The sequence below is a fragment of the Oryctolagus cuniculus genome, chromosome 18 (genome assembly GCF_964237555.1).
Source record: "Oryctolagus cuniculus chromosome 18, mOryCun1.1, whole genome shotgun sequence".
Taxonomy (NCBI): domain Eukaryota; kingdom Metazoa; phylum Chordata; class Mammalia; order Lagomorpha; family Leporidae; genus Oryctolagus; species Oryctolagus cuniculus.
In genome coordinates, this window is record NC_091449.1 from 16,819,166 (window position 1) to 16,832,502 (window position 13,337).

Below are 13,337 nucleotides of genomic sequence, written 5' to 3' on the forward strand. Positions count from 1 at the left end.
GTGGTGAAGGAAGAAACAGGGAGTTCATGTGGGAAGGACCCTAGCAGATTTAGAAGCGTGCCTGGGAAGCAACCTGGTATTTACACAGCCAGAGTCCTGCGCATGTCTGATAACCACGTGTTTGTGTGTGGCAGGAGGAGTCCCTGCACCCTGAGACGTCCCAGGGCAGTCTTCCTGGCTCAGCTCTAGGAGGGGGATTTGGTCTGATAACACTCAGAGAAAGCCCTCTGTCCAGCCATATCCCACAAGAAAGGGGAGGGAAGGAGAAACCCTGGGAAGGAGGCACACCCTTTGAATGTTGTTGGGCCCTGGGCACCATGCTTCCCTATAAAAGGATGACCTCAAGTCTTGTAAGTTGCAATACCCACTTCCTCTCAAGACTGCCCTGGATGTTGGCCTCTTGGGTTCAAACATGTAGCCATGGGTGCTACAGCACAGGTGTGGGTAATCCTCGGCTCCTTTTTGTTAACTCTTTCCTTCCTACATCGTTTCCCTCTGAGATTTTTGTTCCTTAGTTTTTATGGGGGTCAAAGGAGGAAGGTCTGTCTTCTGTAATAGCCTCACACTGTGTAGGCCGTAGTCCTTGCCTGGGCAGAGAAGAAGAGTCCCAGAGCTTCACCACTGGTCATCGGTCATTGGCAGTGGCTGGAATTCCTGCATGAATACCACTGTTACATGAAACTGAATAGAAGAGGGTGCCGAGGTGAGGGAGGGCTTCCCATAAAGCACCTCAAAAAGGCTAAGCTATAAGGTCACCTCGGGTGCCTCCCTCATCCTAAGGAGGGCGCTCACTAGGCTTGCTCTGAGACTGGAAATTGGAGCCATTCCCAAAACCTACTGAGTGCCAGCCTTCTCTGCTGCCCTACCTGCCAGGGCCTTCCCAGGCTGCCTTGCACGCTGCCTGGCGCTTTTCTCAGCTGCCGAGTCACCGGCACCTCCACTATTTTGGGGTTTCCTCTGCAGCTCCACTCAACAAGCTCACCACACGCTGCTTCTCAGCAGAGCCCCAGCCCTGCGGCGTCTGCCTGGCCTCACAGGCTCCCTTTTGAGATCTCAGTGGAAACGGCTGTGACCACACAACCCTCACCCCCACCCCCCACCCCCACCAAACTCCTGCATTCTTTGTGTCTCCAAACCCAGCACCATGAGGACAGCCAAGATCTCTGACATAAACCTGCACTTCTAAGTCTCTGCTGTGGCGGCGCTGGAAGGAGCAGCCTCAGAGAGGCGCATCTGCCAGCTTCCTTCCCACCTCTCTCTCCCTTCATCTTACTTGTTAACACGTGGCTGCCTTTTGCCTGAACTTGTATCTTCAGCTAGTGGTTTCTCCATGGCATTTTCCAACTTTTAAGGAGACAATCTAAGGGTGAAGCCAGGAGAGTGGATGAGGACCTTACCCATAGCTGGAAAAAAGCCTCTCTCTGACCTAGGGAGGGAGATCAGTTCAGCCCCAGCGTCCCAGGATCTCAAACATTCACCTAGTGGATCCATTCAGTCCTGGCATCCCAGATCTCAAATAGGAGCCAAGGTGCCAGAGCGCCCTCAGGCCCTTCCTATGGGGGTGTGGGGTGGGTCGTGAGATCCTAGACATCAACATCAACACCTCAGCAAGGCAGCTACGGGCTTAGTGCCCCAGGGCCAGCCCACAGCTGCCTGATAAGCCCATTCCTGAAGATCACCAATTGAAAGGCAGGTTTTGAAGACATGACCAAGAGCAGTTAGTGACAAAGACGAAGAGACCCTCCAGGCAAGGACACCAAGGCCCACAAGCACAAGGGAGACAAGAGCCAGTCCAACTCCTGCCCCAGGCTCTTGGCTGCCTCACCACTTTACAGGGTGGCCCCCTGTAGAGAGCAGGCTCAATATATGGCCAGGGGTCCACTAAAGCAGTCACAGGGGCTCTGGGATTGGGCCCCACCCCGCAGGGGAAGGGCTGTTCCTCCAGAGAGGTGCCATTGCTGTCACTGTCACACACACACACCCAGGTGCCCCTTCCCTCAACATCCCCAATGATGGCTTGGAAGGCGTCCACACCAACTGTTAGGAAAATGGCGCAGTCTTATCTACGGCGTGATCTACACCCTGACACCCTCCTAGGCTCTAGCCCCCACCGCCATTGCTGGAAGCCAGGTGGCCACAGGGCCCAACCCCCATCCTAATGGGATTCGCTGCTCCTGCCCACCCCCTGGCAAAGTTTTAAAAGGATTTGTTCCTGAACACGTGGCTCTCCTCTCGTCTTCTCTCCTCTCATTCGCTCGCTCTCTTCCTCTCGGTCTCCTGAACTCTGTCTCCTTCTCCCTCTTTTCCTTCTTCGCCCCTTCCCTCCAGTCTGTCGCACCCCCCCCCCCATAAACTCTTTCCCGTACTCCGGAGTTGGTGTGTTCTGTGGCGGCCTTACACCAACGCCCACACCCGCTCTGCCGTTTTCTTTTTGGGGCTTGGTCAGTCTTTGGTCCACCAGCAGCTGTTTCAACAAACCCAGCAGCACAGGACTGGGTTGTGTGTTTTTTAAAGATTTATTTATTTGAAAGGCAGAGTTACAGAGAGAGAGGTAGAGACAGAGGGAGAGATCGTCCATCCACTGCTTCACTCCCCGACCGGTGGCCACAACCAGAGCTGGGCCAGGCCAAAGCCAGGAGTTTCTTCTGGGTCTCCCACATAAGTGCAGGGACCCAAGCAATTGGGCCATCTTCCCCTGCTTTCCCTGGCCATAGCACAGAGCTGGATTGGAAGTGGAGCAGCCAGGACTTGAACCAGTGCCTCGATAGAATGCCGGCACTGCAGGCCAGGGCTTGAACCTGCTATGCCACAGCACTGGGGCTGTGTTGTTTCTCACATGCCTTCCAGACACTGTTATCTGCCCAGTTGCCCTCACGGTCCTGGTTGTTTTCATCATCTGTACCCATGCCTTTCATCTCAGGAAATCCAGTTCTCCTAAGTCAGCCACAGCCTGGACAGCCCTCTCCATTGTGCCCCCTACCACCGGAGAAAAAGACAGACACCAACGACCACTATCACTGGGTACGAGCAGATCAAAATACCCCGTCATTCCGGCCACATTGGGTCCTACAACATCATCCATAAAAAAATCGCAGGCCTTGGGGCCGGCGCTGTGGCACAGTGAGCCATGCAACACCAGCATGCCACAGCAACCCTGGTTCAAGGGCTGCTTGCTTTGCTTCCATTCCAGCTCCCTAATGCACCTGGGAAGCAACAGGAAGACGGTCCAAGTGCTTGGGCCCTGCACGGAGACACTCATGGAGTTCCGGGCTCCTGGCTTTGCTGAGGCCAGCTGGGATGTGATCCAGCAGGTGGAAGATCTCTGGATCCCTTTCTAAATCTGCCTTTCAAATGAATCAATCTTTATTTTTAAAAATCGCATGCCTGATTTTCAGTTCCTCCAACTGGTCACTCATCTGTTCCTAGCATCCTACAGCAAACCCTAGCCTCTCTCTCGTCCTTTAACAAGCACCCTTCCCCTAAGACCTGGGTCACCTGCAGGCCACGCGCTGGCGTTTGGGGGCATCCCCGCACCCACTCTGCTGTGCCCAGCCGGGCAGCCTGTGTGCCAGGGGCGCCTGCTAGGATTGCCCTCTCCCCCGCAGACACCCCCCCCCCCAAGCTCAGGTCTCACAGGCAGCGAATCTTACCGGGGGAAAGCCTTTGGCAGATCCCGTGCACAGCACACAGCACCCTGTGTCGGCCTGCAGCACAATGAACCGGGTTTCCTGAAACAGAGAGTGGGAATGCAGGGACAAGGACGCAAAGAATGGAGCCAAGACAAGTCCTGATCAAGGTTCGTTTATTCAACAAATCCAGTAGTATTTAAACATGACCAGTTGTTTACAAGAAGGAGCACAAAAGATTTACATATCAAAAAAGCTTTTAAGGTTACAAAGAGTTCCCGATAAGGTTCTTAATTATTGATTACAAGGGTACAAAACACTTAGGTGATAAATGCAGGTTTCAGGTGTGACTGATTATCTATATTATCTCTTGTGAGAGGCTTAGCAGTGAGATAAGGTTCTTCCTGTCTCTTCCTGGAATTTCCCTAGCCTGTCTGTGACCGGAAGTCTCCATTCATATGTTTAAGTGTAAACAAAGGGGCGACTGCCTGTGGCTGCCCACAGCACCCAAAGCCCAAAAGGGCTCACGCGCAACGTCCTCTGATTCCAAAGAAGCGGGTGCGGGAGACACTTACCTTTACTCGCCGGAGGGCCAGTAACCCGGTCCACGCAGCCGCCTTGGCGTGAAGTAGCCCCGGAGGAAAAGAGCACGGGTGGGTGCCTCGTGGTGGAAACAGCCGGGCGTGTCCCACGCTCTACGAGCTGCAGCCGCGTCGGGGCGGATTCTACTTAAGATGCGACCAGGGAAGAGGTGAGGCTTTTCCCAGTACAGAGCCCTGATTTCCACGGGGAAGGGCAGCGTCATGAGCCATCCCCCAGCAGAGCACGTGGGGTCACCCTCTTCCTGCTCCGGACTTGTGATTCCGACATCCCCAGGGCCTGCGTTCTTCGCTGGAAGGCCTTTTCTCCCTGCCCTTAATGACTCCACAGGCCCTGTGGTTCCTTCCCGACACCGGTCCTGCCCTAGGGAGAGCTCAGGTCTTGGATGCTGAGTGAATGGGGATGGCAGTGTGGGGTTTGTCATCAAGACTCAGCTCGCTCGGCCTTATCTGCCTGCCTGGTAGTGCCCTGTCCACTTGGCAAGCCTTTGGTGGCTGCCTGGGCTCATCTAGACGCTTCAGTAAGAGGAGAGAACCGACTCCCACTGTAAGGACACTGCTTGTCCTCCACCTGGGGCATGAGGTTCACGTCTTGCTGACAGCATTTTCTGGTGGGTAAACGCAGCCTAATTCAAAGCACCTGCTACAAAGCCACGCTCTTCTCACCTGAGCAGAGTGTGAAACTCTCTGGGGCTAGGTGACGCTGCGGGGTAAAGGGACCTGTGAGGGTATGGCACAGGAGACGGAGACTTTTATGATTTCAAACCAGAACCGAGTGTACTTCATACTTGTCAACACGCAAAGCACAGGAGTAGATGGATTCTGTGAAAGCAGACTGGACCCAGCTAAGGACAATGATAAGCGCCTGGCATGCAAGACACCCAGCAGCAAGTTGGAAGGGTAAAGCCAATGCAGACAGTGATGGGCAAAGGTCGGGACAAGGCAGAGTTCAAAAGAAGTTAAAAAGGAACACAGGTAGCTCTGGGATTCCAGAAGCAGAGGGGAGGGTTTGAACAGCTGCGTGAGTTGTAGAGGGACAAACCCTACTGAACCCAAGCACCCAATCTCAGTGATCCAGCAGCCCTGTCAGGAGGAAACTCAATGATAGGGCGGGTGATGGAACAAGGACATAAGCCTCGGCCATTCTCCCTCACTGCCCAAAGGAGATAAACTTTGTCTGTATTCCTTGCCCTTGAAACTCAATTGGGTCTCACACCCTATTGTCTTCATACCCCACCCTGCATTATTTTCCAGGTTCCCAAGGGCCCCCCCCCCAACCCCCATCCCCCCATCGCGCCCAGTTCCTGGAATTCCCCTCCCTGCTGCCCCCTGCTCTGTTGGGACCAGGAACCTTGCCTGGGAGCGGAATCCCAATAAAAGCTTGTGAATTAATTGATTCATTGGCCTGGGACACCTTGCACCCCCTACCCCCGCCCCCAGCCCTAGCCCTCCTTAAAAAGGCCCGGCACCTGGGGGTTGGGGCCTTCTGCCACGTGCTCCATCTTGTACACACAGGCAGTTGGTCACCCACCGCTGCGGATTTATTTTCTCTGAATAAATTCGGTCTGGCTGTAAATTCATGCACTGCCTCCTCTCTATTCTGCGACTCTTTTCCTAACATTTTGGTGCCCTGTGTGAGGAGGCACCAATCTACAACTCTTCCTAACAGCGGGGGCAGGTGCTGTGGCATAATGGGTAAAGCCAGATGGGCACCGGTTCGAGCCCTGGCTGCTCCACTTCTGATCCAGCTCTCTGCTGTGGCCTGGGAAAGCAGAAGAAGATGGCCCGAGTCATTGGGCCCCTGCACCCGAGTGGGAGACAGGGAAGAAGCTCCTGGCTTCTAGCTTCGGATCGGCACAGCTCCAGTCATTGCGGCCATCTGGGGAGTGAACCAGCGATGGAAGAGCGCTCTCTCTCTCTCTCTCTGCCTCTCCTTCTCCCTCTGTGTGACTCTGACTTTCAAGTAAATAAATAAATCTTAAAAAAAAAAAATGATGGGGCAGATGCTGCAGAATGTTGTGACTTCTTCCACGGGAGCCTGTCTTATTTTCCAGAGCGTCCCCAAATGAAGGTCCACGTAAGTCCTAGAAGAGGAGATGGAGGCAGTGGAGCAGACCCCACTGCCCCCCGCCAGGCCAGTGCCAGATCCCATCAGCGGGCCCCGTGAGAGGGGCGAAGCTGACCTATGGGCTGCAGTGGTGTTAGCAATACTGCCCCAATGTTCCTTTCCTTTTTTTTTTTTTTTTTTAAGATTTATTTATTTGAGAGGCAGAGTTAGAGAGAGGGAGAGACAGAGAGAAAAGTCTCAAATCTGCTGGTTCACTCCCTAGATGGCTACAATGGTAGGAGCTGGGCTGCCCCCAAGTCAGGAGCTTCTGGTAGCTTTGGGATCCGCAAGGAGGGAAGGCCTATACTTCCGGGAATGGGAAGTCCCTACCTGTACTTCTGGGGAAGAAAAGTCCTTGTCAAGGTCCCTGCGGGTGCCTAAAGGTCAACCAGTGAGGATCAGACCTGCCTCTACCTTTAACCCCATGCCCTGAATCTATAAAAGGAGCCCTTCTAATCTCTGACGCGCGACTTCCCCGGCCCCCACTCTGTTGGTCCATTGGGACCGGGGAACCTTTCCCGGGAGCAGAACCCCAATAAAAGCCTGTGAATTAATTGATTCGTCTGCCTGGGAAGATTTGTTACGCGCCGGACACCTGGCAGCTTCTTCCGGGTCTCCCAGGTGGTGCAGGGCCCAACCACTTGGGTCATCTTCCTCTGCTTTCCCAGGCAGTTAGCAGGGAGCTGGATCAGAGGTGGAGCAGCTAGGACATGAACCGGTGCCCATAAGGGATGCCTGCATCACAGACTGTGGCTTTACGCACTATGCCACAATGCAGGCCTCTCCTCTTAAATTCTTTAAATAGCAAGACTTTGGAAGCAAAAATTACACCACTGTGGAGGGACTTGGCACTTAACACCTGTACATGAAGGGCACAAGAGGGGAACACAAAAAAGGGAAGGGGAAAGGACCTGTACGGGTCTAAGGTGTCTGTATTTTAGTGGAAGTGACACAGTATTCATTGTAATTGGACTTTGGTGTTATCCCTAAAGTATCCCTAATAAAACAAACACACACTCAATCAAAAGCAAAAACAAAAACTAGACCTGCAGAGTCATCCTAAGAGACAGGAGTAAAGCAGGTGGAACCGCTCCTGCGCAGGTTTCCCACGACCATAACTTGTTCCTCTTGAGTGAACAGCTCGCCAGGGGGCTGCTGGGTCACATGGCTCACTGCCCAGCCCCCTTTGTCTGCTCTGAGCGGCTCTCCGCTTCAGGATCCCCAGGCAACGGAGGACAGATGGCCGCACACTCGCTGACACCAAAGCTGCCACTGCTGGCTCGCACAAAGGACTTCCACAGGACTCCAGAACCCAAACAGAGGAGGAACCGCTGCGCTTCCCAGGACGCCCGCTCCGCTTGGTCAGCAGCAGCAGCAGCAGCAGCAGCAGGCCCTGGAAGTCAGAGGGCTCAGGGGCAGCTGGGCCCGGCCATTGGTGCTGCTGTTTCCCCGCAGTCTTTGCATGTGTGCGCTCCCCCCCTACACTTTGATCCCCGTGCCTTTCTTGGCTCGCAGGTTCCACCTGGGCCTCTGTAGCCGCAGACTGAAAGGAGTGAGCAATGCCTCTGGCCGAGTAGGGAGCGCAGAACTCAGCTTCCCTCGTGCTCCCTTCCTCGCTGTCCTGCTTCACGGAGCTGCTCCCCATGAGCCGCGCCCCGGGCCAGCTTCTGCCCGAGTCCTGCCACCCCCGCCCAGCTGCCTTCCCTCTGCGTACCCTGCTGGCTGGGTGCACCTGGCTGTCCCTGCCCCACGACAGCTCTCAGGCCGCGCTGCCAGGATCTCATAATTACACCCCACAGACGCTCTGTTCCTTCCAAGATCTTCACCTTAACGTCCTGGAATGTTCCTTTCTGCTCAAAACTCTAGGGCGTCCTGTGGCTCAGTTGCTACACCAGGCAAACCCACCCTGAGCACAGGAGCCGGTGGTCACCTTGATGCTGCCTGGGACAGTCAGTTGTCCCAAGCCTCTTGATCAGGCCATAGAGGGACCTGAGAGAGAGCAAGAGAAGAACTGCAAAGCCTGATGAGTACCCAGCACATAGGAGCGGCAGGAGAACCAAAGATGGGGCCCGGGGCAGTGGTCAGGTCAGGTCCCCTACCCAGCTCTGCCTCTACCACACACTCACTAGCCACCCAGCCGGGGAGACAGGGCGGAACACTACTTCCCTACCGCACCTCCTGCTCTGGCGGCCGGGAAGGGTGGGCAGCCCGGGCGTCCGCTGTGTGCATGCAGAACTTGGCCTCAAGCACCTGGCTCCACCGCCAGATGTTTTCAAACCAGTTTTATTCACGCCCCTCAGGAAGGCCTCTCTAGAACCAGCTGCAGCTGGCCAGAACCGGCTTATTCGGGAATGTGGCGGTCAGTGTGGGCCTCTTTCCCTCTGAACCCAAGTTTAGGCCTCTGAAGAGAGTATTCCTAGCTCCCAGAAGGCCGTCCCACCAACAACACACTGCATCTCTCTTATAGGAGCTCACTCTCCCCTGCGGGGCCAGCACCCTGGGCTTCCCATAACTATGGACGAGACCCCTGGTGGCCTGATGGTGCCACAGAGCTGTTTCCAGGTCCTTCAGAGGTAGAGCCGGAGTGAAAGGATACAGCGGCTTCCGGGGGACAGAGAGGAAATGGCAGGAGCTGCCCCCTCTCCCCCAGCTCTGGGTTGTCAGTGCTGCTGGGCGGGGTGGGGGAGTGTCTGCTTCTGTTCCTGCTCCCCCTCCCCGCCCCAGGTGAGGTTCTCCAGGGACTGCCCGGACCCAGCCTAGGAACATTCGGAAGCACAGTCCCAGGCATCCTCACGTGAGGGGTTCAGCTGCTATCCCTGTGGGCTTTGGGAGCAGATTGGCTTTTGTGGTCCAAGCCCTATCACTTGGCTTTAGCCCAGAAATGAGTGAGGGAGCAGCCAGGTGGCAGAGGACTACTTTTAGGGCCCAGGAAACAGCATGTGACGGGCAGGGAAGGTGAGACCTTGAGTCAATGAATGCCTCCAAGGTAGCCAGGTGTGGGTGTGGGTGTGGGTAGGGAATAAGTAAATCCTCAATTGATACAGGGTGCGGCATTTGCACATCCTCTTGGAAATAATGGAGAGTGATGGCATCAGAAAGGCTGCCTTGGTTGCTGTGAGAAGGAAGTGTTGAAGGGGCCCCCATCATGGGCAAAGGGCACTGCAGAGATGCAGGCAAAGCCTACGACCACGAGCTAGTGAGAGGGTAAATGAGGAGAGCTGCAGGGAGGAACTGCAACAAAACCACGCCCATCCTGGCCTGCTGGCACAGATACATGAATTTTTTAAATCTTTGGGGAAAAAATGTAAAGCTCAATCAGGAAGAGTATAAGATGGCTGTGTAAGAGGAAGTTCATTCAGAGTTATTCACTTAACATATCTATGGAGTACCTGTCCTATGTCAAGAACCGTTACATGTACAGAATCAAGAGGAAAAAGGTCAGACAATGAATGGATAGATTAAAAAAAGACTAGACAAATTTCCAACCCTGGTGGAGCATCCACTCTCCTGGTGGGATAGGGGCAGAGAAAATCAGCAACAAATATGATAAATAAATTACTTAGTATGTTTAATGTAAAAATCTTTAAGAAGACAAAAGCAGTGAATGAAGAATTGAGATTGAGGAGAGGAAGCAGATCCAGGTTAGCCAGGGTGAGAGCAGTAGAAAATGGTGCGTGATCAAAGGCTGGAGGGAAGTAGTGGGGAAAGCCACGCAGATACCTCCACGGAGGGAATGGCCGCTCAGAGAATGGTTATTAAGCTAATGCCTCGGGGACTGCACCAGCAAATGGGGACATAGGAGTCAGGACAGAGTGTAAAGTAAGGGCCCATGTTGTGAGGGCCTCAAACGTTTTGGATTTGGCTGTGTGTTGAGGTGTAAATGGATTGGGGGGGGTGGTTTTGAGCAAAGGAAAAAGTGGGAAATGGTCTGATTTGAGTCTTAACTGGATCATGATGACTTCTAGATGAGGAGAATGTAGGAGTGAGCAGGGGAGGGGGGAGACAAGTGTGTAAGCTATTGCGGTAGTCCAGGCAAGAGTCTGGTGTCTCAGACAGGGTGGCAGGGGTGAAAAATGGCTTGGTTGTACGTGTGTGTGTGAAGCAATCTTGTCGAACTGACTGGCATACAAGTGTGAGAGAGGAAAAGGACTCAACGGAGTTGTCAGCCAGAGCTACAGAAGAATTGGGCATCATCTAAACATACGAGTTTTGAAACCATGGAAACATAATAATGACCAACACAGAATGAACTTCCTAAAAGAAAAACACTAATAAGTTGGACTTCATCAAAATTAAACCCTTTGATCTGTGAAAGCCCATGAAAAAAGGTGGAAGGAGACTGAAAGAACGTATCTGCAAACCACAGGTGCAACAAAGAACTAATTTTAATATAATTTAAAACTTGTGCTCTGAGAAGAAGTCAAGAGAGCAGAAAGGCAAGTCACAGAATGGGAGAAAATATTTGCAAATATATATTAGGTAAGATATACATATACAAAGAAAATATACAAAGAAAACATAAATATCCAACAACAAAAACCCCACTCAATTTAAAAAGGGGCAAAAGAGCTGAAGAAATAGCTCACCAAAGAAGACACACAGATGGCTAACAAGCCTATGCAATTGCGCTCAACATCATCCATGGCTTGGGAACTGAAAACAAACAAACAAACAAAACCAAAAAACAACCACTGCACACCTATTAAAATGGATTTTAAAAGTCCCAAACTGACAAATCCAATTACCAGCAAGGCTGGAGAACAACAGGAACTGACTTTCACAGCTGTTGGGAATGGGAAATGGTACTGACATTTTGGAAAACAGTTGGGCGGTTTCTCACGAAGCTAAACATAGTCTTACCATATGACCTAGCAATTACACTCGTCTATTCAAGTAGTTTAAACAGCGGCCCCACAAAAGCCTGCACAGGAACGTCTGTAGCAGCTTTATTCATAATTCTAAATTTGTGAACATGTCCCTCAATGAGTGAATGGATAAACAAACTGCAGGACATCCATACAATGGAATACTCATCAGCAACTGGAAGAAATAGCTCTTAGCCATGATAGGCATGAATGGATCTTAAATGCATATTGTTGAGTAAAAGAGACTAGCCTGAAAAGGCTACCTATTGTATAATTGCAGTTATATGACACTTGGGAAATGGCAAAATTAAAAAAAAGTAAAAGAATAGCAGTTGGGGCAGGTGCTGTGGCGCAGCGGGTAAAGGCGTTGCCTGCAGTGCCAGCATCCCATATGGGCACTAGTTCAAGTCCCGGCTGCTCCACTTCCGATCCATCTCTCTGCTATGGCCTGGGAAAGCAGTGGAAGATGGTCCAAGTCCTTGGGCCCCGACACCCACGTGAGAGACCTGGAAGAAGCTCCCGGATCCTGGCTTCAGATTGCCCCAGCTCCAGCTGTTATAGCCAGCTGGGGAGTGGACCAGAGGATGGAAGACCTCTCTCTCTCTCTCTCTCTCTCTGCCTATCCTTCTGTATGTAACTCTGCCTTTCAAATAAATAAATATTAAAAAAAAATAGAGAGAGAGAGAATAGCAGTTGCCCAGAGTTTGACAGAGGAGAGAGGACTGAACAGATGAAGCATAAGGTGATAGAACAGAGTGTGAAACATTTCTGAAAGGTCCTTCAACTATGGAGACATGATACTGTGTATGTTTTTTAAAGATTGATTTATTTATTTGAAAGGCAGAGTAACAGAGAGCAGAGGCAGAGAGAGAGAAAGAGAGAGAGAGTCTTCCATCTGCTGGTTCACTCCCCAGATGGTGGCAACAGCCAATCCGAAGCCGAAAACCAGGAGATTTCTCCAGGTCTCCCACGTGGGCACATGGGCCCAAGGACTTGGGCCAACTTCCACTGTTTTCCCAGGTCACAGCAGAGAGCTGGATCAGAAGTGGAGCATCCAGGACTTGAACCGGTGCCCATATGGGATGCCGGCACTGCAGGTGGTGGCCTCACGGGAAATGGTTTGTGTCCTGGCTGCTCCACTTCCAATCCATCTCTCTGCTATAGCCTGGGAAAGCAGTGAAAAATGGCCCAACTCCTTGGGCCCCTGCATCTGTGTGGGAGACCTAGAAGAAGCTCTTGACTCCTCGCTTTGGATCAGCCCAGTTTCAGCTGTTGCAGCCATCTGGGGAGTGAACCAGCAGATAGATGACCCCCTCCCCTTTCTCTCTGCCTCTACCTCTCTGTAACTCTGCCTTTCAAATAAATAAATAAATAAAAGCTGTCAGTTAAGAGGCACCTAAAGACACATGGCAACTTGACATAGAAGGCTGGGATCACAAGAAATAAAACAGTAGTAAAAACTAAGGAAATCTGCATAAAGTATATATATATATATTTTTTTTTTTTTTTTTTTTTTTTTTTTTGACAGGCAGAGTGGACAGTGAGAGAGAGAGACAGAGAGAAAGGTCTTCCTTTGCCGCTGGTTCACCCTCCAATGGCCGCCGCTGCAGCCGGCGCACCGCGCTGATCCTGGCAGGAGCCAGGAGCCAGGTGCTTTTCCTGGTCTCCCATGGGGTGCAGGGCCCAAGCACCTGGGCCATCCTCCACTGCACTCCCTGGCCATAGCAGAGAGCTGGCCTGGAAGAGGGGCAACCGGGACAGAATCCGGCGCCCCAACCGGGACTAGAACCCGGTGTGCCGGCGCCGCAAGGTGGAGGATTAGCCTATTGAGCCATGGCGCCGGCCATAAAGTATATTTTAGTGCTAATATATTTCTGTTGGTTAAATAACTGAAAAGCATACACGATTAAGGTGAGATGTTACTAATGGGGAAAACAGGTGTGGGGTATATGGAAACTGTTCTATCTTTGTAGTTTTTGGATAAATCTTAAAGTGTTGTAAAAATAGTTTATTCAGAATAAAATTAATGGGTTTTTTTTTTGGACATTATAATTGGAAAAGTCCAAAGATAAATGAAGGTGTGGTGTAATCTAAATACTTACTGTGTTATCAGGGCCCAACACGGTGACCACTCAGGTCT